The 18,205-nt window shown below is 39.0% G+C and overlaps 1 protein-coding gene across 4 annotated transcripts in view; it reads right to left on the reverse strand.

Annotated features, from left to right (window-relative positions):
- Window positions 1–18,205, reverse strand: part of LOC145671331 (DNA damage-binding protein 2-like) — a 212,196-nt gene that overhangs the window by 71,872 nt on the left and 122,119 nt on the right. The window lies entirely within an intron of this gene.

An 18,205-nucleotide genomic window follows, 5' to 3' on the forward strand; every position in this document is an offset into this window, starting at 1 on the left:
CGCAAGGTCATTATCGTATATAGCATTAGGGCTTAAATTATCGTATATCACGATAAGTTACCGTATGGTTGGCAAGCCTGATTCGATTTCGAATGTTACCGGAAGTGATAGAAAATATACATCCGCATTGTAAAATTTTCAAATTTCTTCACAGCGTGATTTGCGATATTTTATATACTGTATATATAAGTAAATAAAGAATATCCAGATTTTATCTTTAGTAACTGAACGAAGCATACCATAAGTATCAACAAGTTTAAAAATTATTAGGAACGGATGTTTGTTTTCATTTTGAATTTGCGGGGCCGCGGTGGCTCAGTAGTAGTGTGTTCACCTCTGGTGCACGGGGTCCCTGGTTCGATCCCAGCTCGCGCCAAGTGAAATTTGTAGTGGACAAACACTGTGTGAGTGGGTTTCCTCGTGGTTCTCCCTTGAGCTCCTCCGTGGCTAAGTGGTTAACGAAAGCGCCTTTTGCGTGGGAGACCCGGGTTCGATTCCCGGCGGGAGCTCATGTGGTTCGGATTCCACGTTAAATCAGTAGGTCCACGTCTCATATAGCCTCGCTGCTGAAAGGGACGCTAAACTAAAATCAACTCAACTAGTGGTTCTCCCGTTTCCTCCCACTTCATTCGCCTAGCAGGAATAAACGGGGGGCTATAGCCTCCACTTTCATAAAAATCTCAACTCGGTATCTAAAAAGAATCATGAAGATATAATCATAAAATAAAATATGACCAAGAATACGAAACATATTCCCTTAACTTTCCTACTGTACTTTCACAGAAATGTATTAGGTGAAGTCATCAGGGGCCACATATTTTTTTCCAGTCCTGTGGATGGATTAATCCAGCTGTGCGTAAAACTCAAGGATTTCATTTCATTTTGAACTTCCAGCACACAGAAAACAAGATTAACTCCCCCTCCTCCTAAAATAAAAAGCTATTTTCAAGGAGTAGCATGGAAAGAATTCCTCCTGAGGCACTTCTCTGATCGTACTTAATCTGAATGACCAATGTTTGTGTAGTATTTTGACTATTTTGACTCTCTTGTTTGTTTAAAGTTCTCCCTCTACCGAGGGTACATAAGAAAACCACTGAAAGAAGAAGGGCAAAGATTACCAATGGAAAAGAAGTACTGTAATTGTTGGATGGAAGGACGGAAAAAACGCCGTTTTTGTTGGAATGAAAATTATCTTATTTATTTATTATGCTACATTGCAAGCATAATTTTAATATTTTTGTACCAATTTCTATACTTCTAGATACTTGGTCACTTGAAAAATGTCTTTAGTTGAACACTGAGAAACATAAATTAAATTTGATTTTCGATTTAACATTTCAAGACATGGAAGAATGAAACAGAAATTAATTGAATTTTAGACCTTCACAATTTCAATGTTGGAAAACGTCACTTGACTACTCGGTTTCCCAGAACACTTTATAGTGTGAGGAGCGTTTACGTCTACTGACACAAATGAAGCACACTTTGTTTTCATGGCAAATTTCAGGTCCGTCACCAAGGTGGGGCGACGCCTCCCCCCTAGAGGAAATCGTACTTCGTAATATCGAAAACCCAATAGAATTTTTACATTAGTTACAGCAAAATTTGAAACTATATTTGAAATGTCACTTATACTTGCCCCCCCCCCCCCCTTGGAAACCATAACATGGGCGCCCTTGTCTGTCACATTAGTTGAACCTTTAACTTCGAACATCCGTAGTTTTTCGTTTGCTGATTCCTGCAGACTATCCTCGCAGCTTGAAGCATCTTCTATTTTCTCCTTGGAAATGCGCTGTCTTCAATTTCCTTATGCACTTGACAAGCATTTTGTGACCATGAACTTCACGCAGTTCCTTAGTAGAGCCTTTTTAAGAGTCCCTATCACTGCGAAATTAAAATACCGCTAATTTTACAGTAATTATGTAATATCTTCAAATAGATAAAAGATAATCGAAAAGCGGATCAAGACCTCTCTAGAAGATGTTATTTTGCATGAGGTACCATTATTACGAGTCACCTAGTAGCTTTCCATTTGCAGTTATTTAGAAACGCGAAAATAAATACCAATTTACTAAATGATTGGAAATTGAAAGCAGACAAATGTCGTGATAACGGTATCTCACGCTGAATAATATTGTCTAGAGAGGTCTTGTTCCACTTTTCAATGATCTTTTATCTATTTGAAGATATCACAAAATTACTGTAAAATTAGCGGTATTTTAATTTCGCAGTGATGAGGCCTCTTAAGCAGTAAGTTTCTGAGCACCGTTCACAAACCCTGCCCTGACGGAACAAATTTTCCAGGAATGTCCTTTATTTTATAAAAAAATCAAAATAGAACACGTGTACATATACCTCAAGAGGCCCGCAACTAGAGGAGGCCCTGCTCCCCCTAAACCACAATGCATCAGTATGTGTCTCTTTAATCCAAAAAATAAAATTTAGGTATTTCTATGAGATCCGTTATAATAAATTAATTATAATCCCCATCCACTTCGCTAGTCGTTTGCGTTGACGCAATGCGAAATTTGCGTATTTGTTTACGGCAATCAGCATAGCAATTATAACATTTTTTTGCCTCTTTTGCGTTGCGTTGCGTTGCGTCGCTGTACGCAAAGTCTGCGGAGACTGATAAATATATGGAGACAGATACTGGTAAGATGAGAATTAGGGGGGGATATCAAATAGGAGTAATTGTCGATATACTAGTAGAGATTTAGAATTGTTACTACTTTGGTCTCTCCCTAGCATATTTATTCTCCCTCTAAACTTTTGTAGCTGGTTGCGGGCCTGTACTTCAATCTAAGAGCCCGGAGGACTTTTTCATTTCTCTACTTCATGCGTTCCTGGACTTTTTTCGTATTTTTCTACTATGTTGCGACATATTTTAAACAAAATTACTGCATTGTTGTACACAATGTAAGAACTCAATAAACTGACGCTAATACAGATGGAGAACGAGGAAGAATTGAGACCTACATCGGTACAATATGTCCGGATAATCACTGAAAACTTAAAATTCGCTACTTATTTGGTGAGACTTTATTGACTGCGTGGAGAAGCTTCTTTTTCAGTGAGCATAAATTTCGTGTTTGATACTCCCAAAAGAAATGTGCTAACTTCAAGAAATTGTAACAGGAACCCCTCCCCTCCCCCCAGCAAATCCTATGTGTGGTGAATCAAGGATCCGAACCCTAATTATTACTTTTTCTATGCTTGTGGTACGTTTCCTACTTCTGAAGTCAAAATAGGATATTTTAGTTACAACGACTACATGTATTCGTCCATCTGTATTAGAGCAAAAACAGTTTAAAACAGCAAATAAAAAATAAATTATGGATTCAGTTCAACGGCCCAAGAATTAAGAGGCATCATTTGGAGAAATGTAGGGGTAAACTCGTGAACAAAGCAGAAACGAAAACACAAAATACGTGTTTTTGCTTTGGGTGCATATGTTGCCCGTATGCGAAAGAGATATATGCATCTCAATGCACGAAGACGGGAGAACACGCAGGAAGGATGCAAACACCGTTCATATAGACAGCCAGCGAGACAGTATTGCGCAGGGGGTTGCATATATCGCGTAATGGGAACAAAAATGCATAGCACAGCAGAATGTAATAGCAGGTGGTCCACATACGTGAGATAAACAGCAACATTAATGTCAGTACCACGCATGAGTATCAACATTACATCACTACGAAAATACGCGTACAACATAACAGTAACAATTTTGCTTCTGTGTTACTACTGTCTACACACATTTTCGTTTCCAACATCCATCTCATCGTTGTTTCCATTACTGATATATGCAACCCACAGTGCAGTACTGTCTCGCTGGCTGTCTATACGAACGGCATTTGCATCCTTCCTGCGTGTTACTCGATCTTCGCGCATTGAGATGAAAATGAAAATGAAATCTTTAAGTTTTACGTCCCACGGTTATGCCGGTTAGGCTAAAGGAGACGGTGATGATGAGTAATGAATGAAATGGTGGAATGAAGAAAGTGAGAGGAAACGGGAGAACCTAGAGAAAACCCACGCACACGGTGTTTGTCCACCACAAAGTTCACTTGGCGGGGGCTGGGATCGAACCCGGGATCCCAAGCACCAGAGGTGAAAGCTCTACCACTGGCCACCGCGGCCCCACGCATTGAGATGAATCGGCGTCTCTTTCGCATACGGGCAACATACTCACCTAAAGCAAAAATAGATATTTTTTGTTTTGGTTTCTTCTTTCTTTCTGCTCTTTACCACCCTTTTCGCTCATTTTCGTAACACATTGCGATAATGTTATACACATGACTGCTTCATTTCCGAATGTTCTGCTTTCTTCACATGGGTGTATTCTACTTTATTGGCTTGCGCCGACTAAGGGTAGTATTTCGTACATTTAACCTTTTCCGATATCTCTTCTCGTTCTCGCTATATTCCACATAATCTCATTTTAACCCCATTTTTATGTACCTATTTGACCCTTTCAATGCGCTTGTTGGCCGATATTACAAAAATACGTATCACTTCTTTTTCGATGTTTTCAATGTCTGTGGAATCTTATCACAATCGGCGTGTTACAGCTGGGTACCTTGCCTTGTAAGTCAATAGGAGGAGTCCACAGTGTCCGAACCTTCCCCCCTCCCCCCAAAAAACAAATAATATACTTCTGTTTTTGTCTACTCCAAGGGAGCACTCACGGGGAGTAGTACATATTTGGTCTGGACATTTGAATTTGGACTCCTTCCCCCAAACAAACATTTCTGGGTGCGCACCTGGTCAATAATATTCGCAGTGAAGATAAATTAAATTAATATTTTCAATTGTCTTGAAACATTTAGGATAATTAATATTTATTTTGCAAAAAGTTTGTTTTCAATTCTTGAACATTAAATGAAGTGCACCATAAGCTTCTATAAACATGGGATGAAGGAAGGAATCACAGTGTACGTTAGGAACTGTATGTTATCGAGTTTTAATCCTTTTAGGATTTCTAGTTTTTAAGGTAAGTTTTAGACTTTCACTCAAACAGTTACTGCTTCCTTACTATTTATCGTAGGATCATGGTTCGCATCTCGTTTTCTTCAGGATAGAGCATCCTTTTCAACGGTACCACTTGCTTGTCCGTATTATACACCAGAAACGGTAAATCGGAGAAAACCGCGAAATTTTTCGAAATTTTTGCGCCCCTCTGGCCTGGGCCTGGGTTCACGTAGGGATCTGAATTCTTTTGAAAAATACGTAGTTATGTACGCAATACGTCTGCAAAATTTCAATCTTGTATCTTGAAAACTAAGGTCGGGAGAAATTTCAGAAAGTCTCAATGTGACCCATTTTATATATATAGGCTACATACTGCACGGGAGAAACAGTGTGTCAGAAATTGGCCAAAATGAGATACATGAAATCTGTTCTTTGGACGCAGAATCCGTACAGAACAGTTTCTCGCTGTAGGCATCAGTAGTGAAACCGAAGTTGTACTGGTTTTTACTTTCCCAGTTTAGCATAGGACTAAGGGCTGAGACGGAAATCTAATTTTGGGATCCTGAATCCATATCAAAACAGCGTTTTTAGCCGTATTACCGGTTTTGCTTTATGGAGACCCAATATTTCTAGCACTTTCGATCTGAATAGCCGGTTTAACAGTAAGGTGACAAGGTCCCTTTTAGTCGGAACAGTCCCTTTTTTAACCATTGTCCCCTTTTTTTGGGTTCTCAAACGGGACCCCTAAACGTCCCGATTTTCAGCAACATGAACGAAGTGTTCCGTAGTTGGTATTCAAAGTATAAACTAGAGCAAATTCTACATTTTTTCGTTAAAATAACTGTGTATAGAGTTAATTTTGGTACCAATTTTTATTGAAAACTTTTGGGCCGTGCTTAGGTCTGGTAATTGTTCAGTATTACGTAAGAAACATTACGGTATCACTACGGTCGCAGTAACCAGAATTTCAACTTGCAAATACTAAGTATATGAATCGCGAGGGCAGGAGGGGAGAACAGGTATAAAATTCACAGATTACATTTTGGGCGCCAGCACTCTTTTCAAGTTACATAATACACATGTGAAAGGATACCACGGCGTTTCTTAAGCAATACCCGACAACTATCACTTTCAGGCACGGTCTAAAAATTTCCATTAAGTGTTGATATCAAAAGTAGCCATATACAGTCATTTTAACGAGTGAGAATTTGCTCCGATCATTTATATTTTGAATAAAAATTATGGGACACTTATCATATTTGCTCAAAACGGGACATTTAGGCGTCCCGTTTGATATTCAGAAAAAAGGAACAACAGTTAAAAAAAGGACCTGTCCCACCTAAAATGGGACGCCTGGTCATTTTAGGTATTACCCTTACTTGTGTATTACGTTATTTGAAAACACTGCTGGCGCTAAAAATGCAATTTGGAAATTTTACTCCTCCCTTCCCCAGACCCTTCAAGATTCATATGCGTCCCGTTTTTGCAAATTCAAATTATGGTCGCCTTAATTATGGGAGGAGATGGAATCTATTCCTCGGACACTGAACTGATTTCAAAAACTCGCTTCTCGTTACGTCTTACCGTTTTTGATCTGATACATGTCTACAGACAGACAGACGGACATAGTCTTTCCATACACTTACCGTACTTACGCAAAACATTGTTCGGAAGTCTAAGTAGAAAGACAAAAGCAGTGAGGAATTGCGAAAGCTTTAATCATAGAACATTTTATACACCATTATAGGAATATGCCGATTACAGTTTGTCATGCAATACGTTTTACCAATATGTAAAATAAATTTTATCGGAATAAGATAACATAATTCAAACAATAGTCAAGGAATAAATAACACATGTATGCATGCCTGAATGCATATTATCGCATGGTTATCAGTGTCATTTGAACTCCTGAAGTGCAAAGATCCATAAACACAATGCACTTTTTTTTTCTATCGCTCAGATTACTGGTGAAAGGCTATTTCGTCAAGGTTGCCAACTTACGTAAATTAAAACTAGATTTTGTACATTGGAACGATTGATTAGGTAAATAAATGTGATAATCGTTTACGGCTTGGAATTTACCTTTTTATTTTCCGACTTCTTACAATATCAAAAGGTCCTTTTCTTTCTTTCTTATGGAGTCTTATATAGAATTGCTATGTTCGTCCGTCTGTTGACAGGTATTGAAGAATTGGATACGTGATAGCGAGAAACGATTTTTTGATAGGAATCCAGCGTCCCAAGCATTGGTTCCATTTCTGTTCCTATCTCTATTATTACGGAAACGTGAAGAACTTCGAGTTGATCGAAATTTTTATAATTTCGAAGATCAAACTTCAATATTATTATAGTGGATGATAATGTCACCTTCGACAAACCAAGGAACAGAAATAAAGTTATTATTGGTATGGTTACATACTTGAAGAAGCACACCAGAAAACCCAAACAATTATATAACAAAAACATTCTGTTTTGTGGAAATGTGAAAACTGTTTTCCCGCTGCCCGATAATTTCCGACTTGGGAATTCGAGAAGGATCGAGACTTCAACCGTACTTGCGCGATTGAAAAACTCCGAAAACTGAACTGACGATTGACTGACCCCCTGGTTTAGAAACCAGGAGTTTTTATATTCGCCTCATTCGTTATTTTTCTTTCTTATGTCCTTCAAAACCACTGCATTCTAGACTATGAAATAATAGTTTTTGTGACGTATGCGGGAAAACACTGCTGCACCAGAAAGCCTGTATCTGTTGCATCAAAAAGCCCACTTAGCGAGAGCTTGGATCGAATACGTACCAGATGTGACCGATCTATTACTGGGCCACCGCGGCCCCTATATTTCCAAATTACGTTACACATAATTATAGGATGAGAGCTCCTTCCTGGCTAAGCGGTTAACATACACGCCTTTGGCGTGGGAGACCCGGGTTCGATTCCCAGCGGGAGCTCATGTAGTTCGGATTCCACGTTAATCAGTAGGTCCACGTCTCATATAGCCTCGCTGCTCAAAGAGACGCTAAACTGAAATCAAACCAACAATAACTGTGGAATGTCTTGTAGGACCTGTGCCCGTCCGTCTGTCTGTTGACAGGTATCACAGCAAAAATGCTAAGAGGTACGAAGAAAGGATTTCTTGATATGGATTGTGTTCCAAGAAGAGATTCCATCTCATTTCTCAACCACATATACAAACAGAAAATGCTACAAATAAAGAATTTCCAGTTTTAGTGTTAAACGAAAACGGTGACAGATAGCAGGATCTGATTTTTTGAAATTGATTCAACGCCCAAAGAATAAGTTCCCGTCTCTGAACTAAAATCGGAAGTAGCAGATGTACGACCATTTTCGGTTTCAATACCGATCTTCACTGAGCAAAACGGGAAAAAAGGTGTGTTTTTTTTTTAAAAAGAAAATTCGGATTCAGCGTCTCAATTCTAACTCTATCCTTCTAATGGGGTCACGGTGGCTCAGTGGTAAGAGCGCTTACCTCTGGTGCGTGGGATCCCTGGTTCGATCCCCGAGTCCCTAGATTTTCTCGGGTACTTCCGTTCCCTTCCACAATTTCATTCCACCTATTCTTATATCATTCATTTGCCTTAGTCATCCGTCTCCTTTAGCCTAAAGGGCATAGTCGTGAGACGTTAAACAAGTATTTCATTTGATTCTATCCCTCTAATCAAACCGGAAGTGGTAGAGATCTATTTCCGGTTTCACCTCTGATCGACACAATAAAAACTGCAATAGATAGATACAAGCGATTTTTCGATATGAATTCAATGTTGCAGCAACCCTCTCTCTTAACATCGATACAAACCCAAAGTGGTAAAACCCATCTGTTTTCAATTAATCATCATTGAACAAAAATAGAAATATATATAGCGAAAAGCGGCCGTTTTGAAACGAATTCAGCGTCCTCGAAATAGGTTCTATTACCATAATCAATTCTCTACTAAAACGGGAAATTGTAGTAAGAAATCTATTAGCAATTTTGGTTTCAATACTGCTGTCCATTAAATATTGTATTATATATATATATATATATATATATATATATATATATATATATATATATATATATTTAGCGTCACAAGAACAGGTCCTATCTCCGACCTTATCCGTCTATTGTAACCGGAAGTGAAGGATCTCCCACTTCCGGTATCAACATTGTCTCCCCAGGAAGACTATCTCACTTCCAAAATGTGAAATGCAACTCACTTGTTATGTCCATTATCTCTGCCTATTACGGCGACATGGGGGAAAGTAGAAAAGAACTTACAATAACAACAAAATAAAACTGTAGTAACAATATAAATAGTGATGAGCGCAAGAGTCTTGGTCTTGCAGTTTTTGCAAGAGTCTTGCATGCAAGACCAAGACCAAGACCAAGACCAAGACCAAGACCAGGAATCCCGATGCAAGACCAAGACCAAGACCAAGGGGTGCAAGACCAAGACCAAGACCAAGACCATACCTGCAAGACCAAGACCAAGACCAAGACCAAGACTCTTGCGCAAGAGTCTTGCACAAGTATGGTACTACTTGATTTCTTATAGAATGTAAAAAGGAAGGGGAAAAATCATTACAACTTTCACGTGAACTTCTTGGCTCCAGTAAAAATACCGCCGGACTGAATGTGTTCCCAGTAGTTTATGCAATCCATGTGAGTCGATCTGCTCCTGTAACATATAGCTACAGTATGTCGTTTTTTGAATCGGTTGTTCACGAGAAGACGGACAGCATAATTCTATGAATTGTTACAAGCTATAATAACTTCAGTGTCTGATTTACTTTGGTCATCATTTAATCATTTACGACGGCCCATGATTGGATTTTGGGAAGTCATACGAAGAATAGTTGTGTCCATAAGAAGTAGATAAGCAAAAATAAACTAGAGCATGTTATGGACACGGTAGCTCAGTGGCAGAGCGTTCAACTCTGGTACATGGGGCCCTGGTTCGATCACAGCTTGCGCTATGTGAGCTTCTTCTGTGAACAAACACCCTGTGCGTGGGTTTTCCCGTTTCCTCGTACTTTCTTCATTCCACCATTTCTCATCATCACTGTTTCCCTTAGCCTCAGTGTAATAATCGTGGGACGTTAAAGTAGATATTTCATTTCATTTCAAAACATATTACTGATGTTCTTCTTCCAAAACTAAAGAAATATAGTATTGAACATCGGCAATCCCGTACACCATAGGTGCCGACTACATGGGTATGGCCTTGGCTCTGAGGTTCAAACATCCGTTGGAAATTTTTAATGTGTACTTATAAAATTAATATTGAAATAACATTTTCATGACCTTGACAAAAACTTAGCGCATGTGACCGCAAGTTTGATTTCATAGGTGGATGCTTATACGTTGAATAATTGTTTATCAATATAACTCATAGCCCCCTTAGGTATACGGCATATCTAGGATTCAACGATATAACATTATACAACAATAAATAATCTATATTCACAACTGAGAGTGATTTCGTACTTATTTCGTACTTCAAATAACTTGAAGTTTGATGCCGTTATTATGTATTTCTAATGTAGGTCAAAAGTATTTATATAAATTGAGTTTACACAAAAGACATAGACAGTTGAGTCGTTTTCAGTTTTCACTCAAATTATTCTAAAATATTGGGACCGCGGTGGCTCAGTGGTAGAGCGTTCAGCTCTGGTGTTTGGGGTCCCGCGTTCGATCCCAACCCCCGCCAAGTGAACTTTGTGGTGGACAAACACCGTGGGCGTGGGTTTCGTCGGGGTTCTCCCACTTTCTTCTTTCCACCATTTTCATTCATTTTTCATCATCACCGTCTCCTTTAGCCTAGCCGGCATAACCGTGGGACGTAAAACTCACAAATTCAATTTTATTTCATATTCTAAAATATTAAGAGGTTTAATTATTATTATTTTAATTTTTTCTCTCTTTTTTGGTCAATATTGCAAAACATATCATCATCGGCATAATAATAGCTATTCTGCCATTATTGGCAGGTCACTTGCTGCAGCTGAGAAGCTTCGATGACTGTGGTCCTCAGCTAGTCTCTTCGTCTTAACGTAGCAATTGTCTGTCTTAATATCTTTTTTCAACTAGAATCTCCTTCGCCCCCTCCCTCTAGCACGTCCCTCATAATACAGTTCCTCCCCAGCCAATTCCTCCCCAGACCTCCTCTTCATTACTTCTATTCTGCCCCATACAGTACATACTAGAATCAGTAAAACAAAATTTCAATATTTAATTGGGAGTTTGTTCAATACAAAGATGAGCTAATTAATCGTGGTTGGAAAGAAAAAATCTGACGCCTGTAGAGTGTAAAAATAATTTATGCAATTTATGGTATTTCAGTAATCTGTGCCGTCTTGGTTTTCTTTCATGCGTCTCACTGTCAGGGGTAGCCTCCCCAGTTTGGGAACCAGTAGTGTATTGGATCTGTTAAAACATATAAAAATATTACGAAATGTTGTGATTTATCTTATAAGTAGTGAAGCGTAATCGCCCATTGAAAAAAAAAAAGTAAAGGTCATCGCCTATGTTGTACAGTATCATCACACTTACACGAAAGTAAAATATATTACATTTAGAAACATATATTGTATTTCCCTCACTATTGACGCAATGTAGGATTTATTATCCCTTATATCCACAGTAAAATGTACTTATGAAAATCATAGATTTCTTAAAAGCAAAACTTGCAAGACTCTTGCAAGCAAGACCAAGACTGGGTGTGCAAGACCAAGACCAAGACTAGGTGTGCAAGACCAAGACCAATACCAAGACCGAGGGTTCCAGTGCAAGACCAAGACCAAGACCGCATGTGCAAGACCAAGACCAAGACCAAGACCACCCGGGTCTTGGTCTTGGTCTTGCATTTGCTCATCACTAAATATAAAATGGAACCTGTTAACTTGGAGACTTGCGTGACTTTTATTACTCTGTATCAGTTGGCCACATGGTTAATATCGAGCTTGACTGGATTGTAGCAAAACGTTAAGTTTACCTCTGTATGTTGGAAACCTACGGTCTTCATTTTCTAGAAACCCTTTCAGTACATTTTTCACTGATGTACGTATATTTGGGAAGTAAACAATCCCACGGGGAAAGGGTATTTTTTTTCTGAATATAAAGGGCGGTGATACTGTTTACTCTTTTTATGTCTATTGTGGTAAAATGTATGGAAGGCTTCCATTCATATTCTACTGATTTCTTGTTCTTTGTTTCCACCGTGTGCTCGAATCTACTTCTTTCTGCACGGCTTGCAAGACAACAAATTACGATTGAGTTCACGTTGCAAAATGTTTTTTAAAAAAGTTTTTTTTTCTTTCTTTTTCCGCTGCCTAATGAGTCAAGACACATTAGCAGCTTTTCCAAGTGCACAACAAGATAACTTCTGGTGTTTCACTACTAAGTAGGGGTGTGATAGTACCGATATTTGGAGTATTTATATTACTGGATTTACCCTAATAGTTGGTGAGGTGAGGTGATTTTGAGTTTTATGTCCCGTTCAGCAGCGAGGCTATATGAGGCGTGGACCTACTGATTAACGTGGAATCCGAACCACATGAGCTCCCGCCGGGAATCGAACCCGGGTCTCCCACGCCAAAGGCGCGTACGCTAACCGCTTAGCCACGAAGGAGCTCAACTACCCTAATAGCTGGAAATAAGAAAAGGATAAATTAATGTGCTGTAACGCTTTGTAGCTAATTACAGTGCCAAAATTAGAACATTTAAATCTGTGTGTGTGAACGAACAAAAATTAGTTGCTGTATTAGAAACGCGTACATTACAGTCTATAATAATCTTACTTCAAAATATAAGAGGGGCAGTCAAAAAGTTTCCGTAATTTTATTATGGCTCTTTATTACCACAACATAAGTACACATTTACTTAATTCGCCTTCGAAACATACACACTTTTACCACCGCTCCTACCATTGTTGGAAACACCAACGAAAGTCCACTTTGGTATCTTTCGAAGTTCAGCCGTTGCATTGGGTTTGACGCCTTCTATGGAGGCGAAACGGGTATCGCTGCAGTTTTCCTTAAAGCAATCATACCACAAACTGATTTTAAGGCTACTTAAATTAAGTATCTGAAGCAGATTTCACCAATTTGCACATGAACCTGATGTTCTTGCATTGTTTGAACCGCAACTGCACCAACCGATCACCATATACTCCTCCGTTTAGCTATATTACTCGTAAACTGACTGTTATGACTTGTTCACACTTACCATATTCATAACTAAGCAACTTAAGGGTCTTCACTACAGCGAAAATAAACTACCGCTAATTTTAGAGTTTTTCTGTAATATTTTCAAAACAAATAAAAATATTCGAAAAGCAGAAACGTAGTGAACTAGACAATACGATTTTGCATGTGACAGCTATCACAACTCATCTATATGCTTTCGATTTGGAACTGTAGATAGATTTAGCATTTTTTGCGGGTTCTGTAAATAGCGGCATACCAAAAGCAGATAGGTGTATTGTGGTAAAGGTATCACATATAAGATCGTATTATCTAGTTCACTACGTTTGTGCTTTTCGAATATTTTCATTTGTTTTCAAGATAATACAGAAAAATTATAAAATTAGCGGTAGTTTAATTTCGCTGTACTGAAGACCCTTAAACATTACAGTGTACTGTGATTGCATCACAAATGCCAAAACTAGAAAAAAACTCCGGAACTTTTTGAGTGCCCCTCGTATTTATTTTCTTTAAACTGGTCAATTTTCAATGGAACTGATGGTGGCCAACACAGATAAGTTACACTTTATTTACCAATTCGTGGCAATGACAAGTTTCTTTACCATCCACATTTTTAAATTCTTTTTTTTTTTAAAATTTCAATAGTAAAACTAAATACACACAAAGGAATTATGAAACGCATACCCTAAATTGGTGAATGATAGAATATTAAATAATTTTACTTGAAGAAATGTTAAACATTTCAACTTTCGATTCAGTGGAATCTCTGGATAGTGTATTGGCAACACTGATAATACATTTTGTTGTCAATAGAAAGAGAGTATCGCGTTTCTGCATTCTCTAACAACTTTCACAGTCCAATTGATCATGTTTGCACAATACTATGCGAGGATGGGTCAGAACATGTTTTGAATCTTCAATATATATATTTTTCTTCTTTTCTTTCTTTGTATGATCTTAATACTAAAAGAACAAGTGATATTACAGAATTGCTATTGCACATTGCTAACAAATTCATCAACCTTTAACAGTGCTAGGAACTAAAAACTAGAAGGGCAAACGTTACTTTGACCTGGACAGGGTGGAAAAAATCACGATTTAAAAAAAAAACAGTTTTGTTGATTGTTTATTTACATAGATTTTTTTGGATTCAAATCACATCTTTCTCCTCGAATAATACAAGTCGCGAACAGAAGAAAGAAACATCACGAATCAGTATAAAATGTTAATGATGCCATTTAAGTGAAAGTATTGGATTGAATTTTGAATTAATCTCCAATCGTTAACCTATTTCAATCCCAATGTTTCTTAAGCATTAACGAAAAAATACAGCAAAGTGTGTATCATGCATTTTTTTTTTTTTTTTTTTTTTTTTTACAAAAGCTATTCATATTTGGCAGAATCATATTTTTTAAACTATCGGGCGGTCCAAAACTAGCTTCCGGAACAAAAACATATGAAATACGTAAATTTCGCTTTCGGAGAGAGGATTGGACTCCCCTAAATACGCCCCTATTATCTGGGAAGAACGCTCTCACGCAAGAATTTTCGTCTTAGATATCGAATGGTGATTTCTCCGGTAAAGCAATGGTTAATCTTAACATCTTGTATCATTGTTGAGTTGAATTGAGTTTAACGTCCCGTTCAGCAGCGAGGCTATATGAGACGTGGACCTACTGATTAACGTGGAATCCGAACCACATAAGCTCCCGCCGGGAATCGAACCCGGGCCTCCCACGCCAAAGGCGCGTACGCTAACCGCTTAGCCACGGAGGAGCTCAAACATCTTGTATTAAAAAAATTCCAAGTTCGAATCCTGCTGCATACTAAAGTGGTTAGAAATCTACATTAAACTATATAGGTCTCTAGGCACTATAATTCAAACTTAATAGCTAGGGGGCACTAATAGGTCCACGTGGCACTAAAAGGTTCAAGGAGGGCTAGAACATCGTTACTTCATACACAACTTACGTAACTTTTTATGCAACTCAGGAGGGTGACACTAAAATGTAGGGACCGTTCGCCCCCCTGAGATATGGCTGAATTCAGCTATTATCCCTACATCAGAACATCTTCACCCAATGGAAAACAGTGGCAAAGACAAACCACCGAACTTCACCTTGATACACGGGCTTTGGACAGTACATCAATCATAATTACGTCGAAAGAAGAGAAAATTAATTATTAAAGAACCCTAAAACTAACACTGCTGAACATAAAACAAGTGAGAGCCAAAGCGATTCATTTTCATCAGTGATTTAATACATATAAAATACATACATTTCGCTTGAAGTTATGCAAAATGTACAACATTTTCAAGTTTTGAGGAGGGAATCGGACCCCCTAAATCGCCCATATTATCCGGGAATAAACAGATAGATGCAAACACGAAAGAATATTCGTCTTGCATATGGAACAGTGATTTCCCCGATGCAATATTTAACAATTTATAAACCTTATGTTACGAAAAGAAGAAAGAAGGATTGTCCCGTTACCGGTTCAAAACTTAGAGACTTAGGTCAGATAATATTTTAGAAGCCTAGAATATAAGTTGAGCTACACTTTAGTCCAGTATGATTCGACTGCTCTAAAATTTGATACTGTATAGTAATACATTCTGGCTGTTATTTTTACTTCAAATTAATTTATTTCGAAATTCGATATTAATCAACATTTTTAATTATAGAAATCAGGTGATTAAATCAGACTAATTTAAATCAATTCACCCTGGACCTGGGTAATAACAATGAGCAAAACTGAACACAGTCGACATTTATTTACTTTTGTAAGATTTTTTTTAAAAAAAGGGGGGACATTTATACGTGGATCATCAATGTACAGATGGTGATCAGAAAAATGGAAATACCTGTAGTTGGCAACACGTCAGATGCATGGGTTGGCAGTGGTGTCGTGGCGCCCGCAGCGCCGGACCGCTGGTGGTGGTGTGTTAGGTCGGTCTCCATACTACGTCAGGCGCAGTGAAACAACAGTGTCCAGTGGCTGCAGCAGACGGAGGTAGTGTAAAATGGGAGACCTCTCAGATTTTCAAAGAGGGCAAATTGTTGGTGCGCGGTTATGTGGAGTGAGTGTGACGGCAGTGGCTACTGTGTTAGGTGTGTCGCGTGGGACAGTGTCGAAGGTGATGACGGCCTACACAACACACGGGAAAACCACATCGGGGAAGCGGAACAGTGGGCGGAAGAAAATCATGAGTGACAGGTCACGCCGGGTATTAAAGCGAATTGTCACGCAGAATCGTCGTGTCACTGCGGAGCAAGTGACGGAGGAACTCAATTAGCACATCCCCCACCCTGTTTCGACAATCACAGTCCGCCGCGAATTACATGACATGAACTTACGGGGTCGTGTTGCACGGGCCAAACCGCTCATCAGGGACCATAACGCTTTCGCACGCCGCAAATGGTGCCGCGACCATGCAACTTGGACCGTTGAGGATTGGAAACGTGTGATATGGTCGGATGAGTCATCCTTCACCCTATTCCCAACCACGGGCCGTGTTTATGTGTGGAGAACTCCCAAAGAAGCTTATGATCTGCAGTGTCTCCGCCCAACTGTGAAACATGGCGGCGGCTCGGTGATGCTGTGGGCCGCCATATCATGGTTTTCATTGGCTCCTGTGGTCACACTTAGCGGACGAATCACTGCCAACGATTATGTCGCAATTTTAGGAGACCACTTGCATCCTATGGTCCGGATGTTGTTCCCGGACAATGACGCCATCTTCCAGGATGATAATGCACCCATTCACATAGCTGGCGTTCTTGCAGCGTGGTTTGAGGAACATCGGGATGAAGTTCAACATCTCCCCTGGCCCGCCCAATCCCCAGATCTCAACATAATTGAACATCTGTGGTCCGTCTTGGAAACACGACTCCGGCGACGATTCCACCTCCATCCTCTCTCCCAGAACTGGTCGATGCCCTGCACGAGGAATGGTGTAAAATTCCACTTGCTACCATTCACGACCTCTATGCCTCCATCCCACGTCGCATCAAGGCTGTTCTGAAGGCGAAAGGTGGCCCGACACCATATTAATCTGGTAAGTTGCAATTTCGTTCAGGTGTTTCCATTTTTCTGATCACCATCTGTATATAACCAGTGGCGTATTTACAATTTTGTTTCGGAGAGGGCTTTGCCTGGAAATGTGAAAAATTTGCAAGATATTTCATTTACTTTAATATAGTAAGATTTCGGGGGGGGGGGGCTTAAGCCCGGAATTCTCCTTAAATACGTCACTGATAACATTCAGTTGAACATATTTAGAAGTCTGCGCGGTCGTGGATATCCGTGGAGGTATCAGCATTGTTATAGCTGTTTTCATTTTTTTTTTTTTTTTTTAAGTTTCTGTGCAGATGGCAGATAAAAATGCGGATACTAGCGAAAAAACAAGAATTTTAGTGATCGTTCTTCCAAATTAATTTGTACAACAATAAGAATTAAAGTTGAACAAAAAACCTAATTCTTATTGATTTTGTGGTGCTGAGAACGAGTATCGAAAATTAGCTCTCGTTCTTGATTTACTCCCGTCATCAAATAATAACGTTATAGCACTGAACATGTTTATTTCAGCCATATTATGACTTTCACTGGCTCATTTATGGTGACTTTACAGTAAGAGCTCTGTCGCTAAGTATGTAATTACACTACAAAATATTGTTGTTTTATTTTTAATCCTTTCTGACCTGAATTTTGTTTTGGAAATAAAAATTTTATTTTTTATTTTAATGGATTATATGTTAAGTATGCGCGACCTAGCGATCCTGATGAAACCGTACACTGCTCCCATCCGTTGACCAAAGCTAGAACTACGACGCACGAGACAACTTGGAATCATTCAGCACGATATATGGCGCTATGTAAGCTAAGAAAGTTTGTGATTTCAATTGGAATCATACGGTCAGAAAGGGTTAAATAGGACAATAGGTTTCATGCCTCTCACTACTTAAAAAGTGATTGGTTGTTGAGTTGAGTTGATTTTAGTTTAGCGTCCCTTTCAGCAG

The sequence above is a fragment of the Thermobia domestica genome, chromosome 15 (genome assembly GCF_964235325.1).
Source record: "Thermobia domestica chromosome 15, izTheDome1.hap1.1, whole genome shotgun sequence".
NCBI lineage: Eukaryota > Metazoa > Arthropoda > Insecta > Zygentoma > Lepismatidae > Thermobia > Thermobia domestica.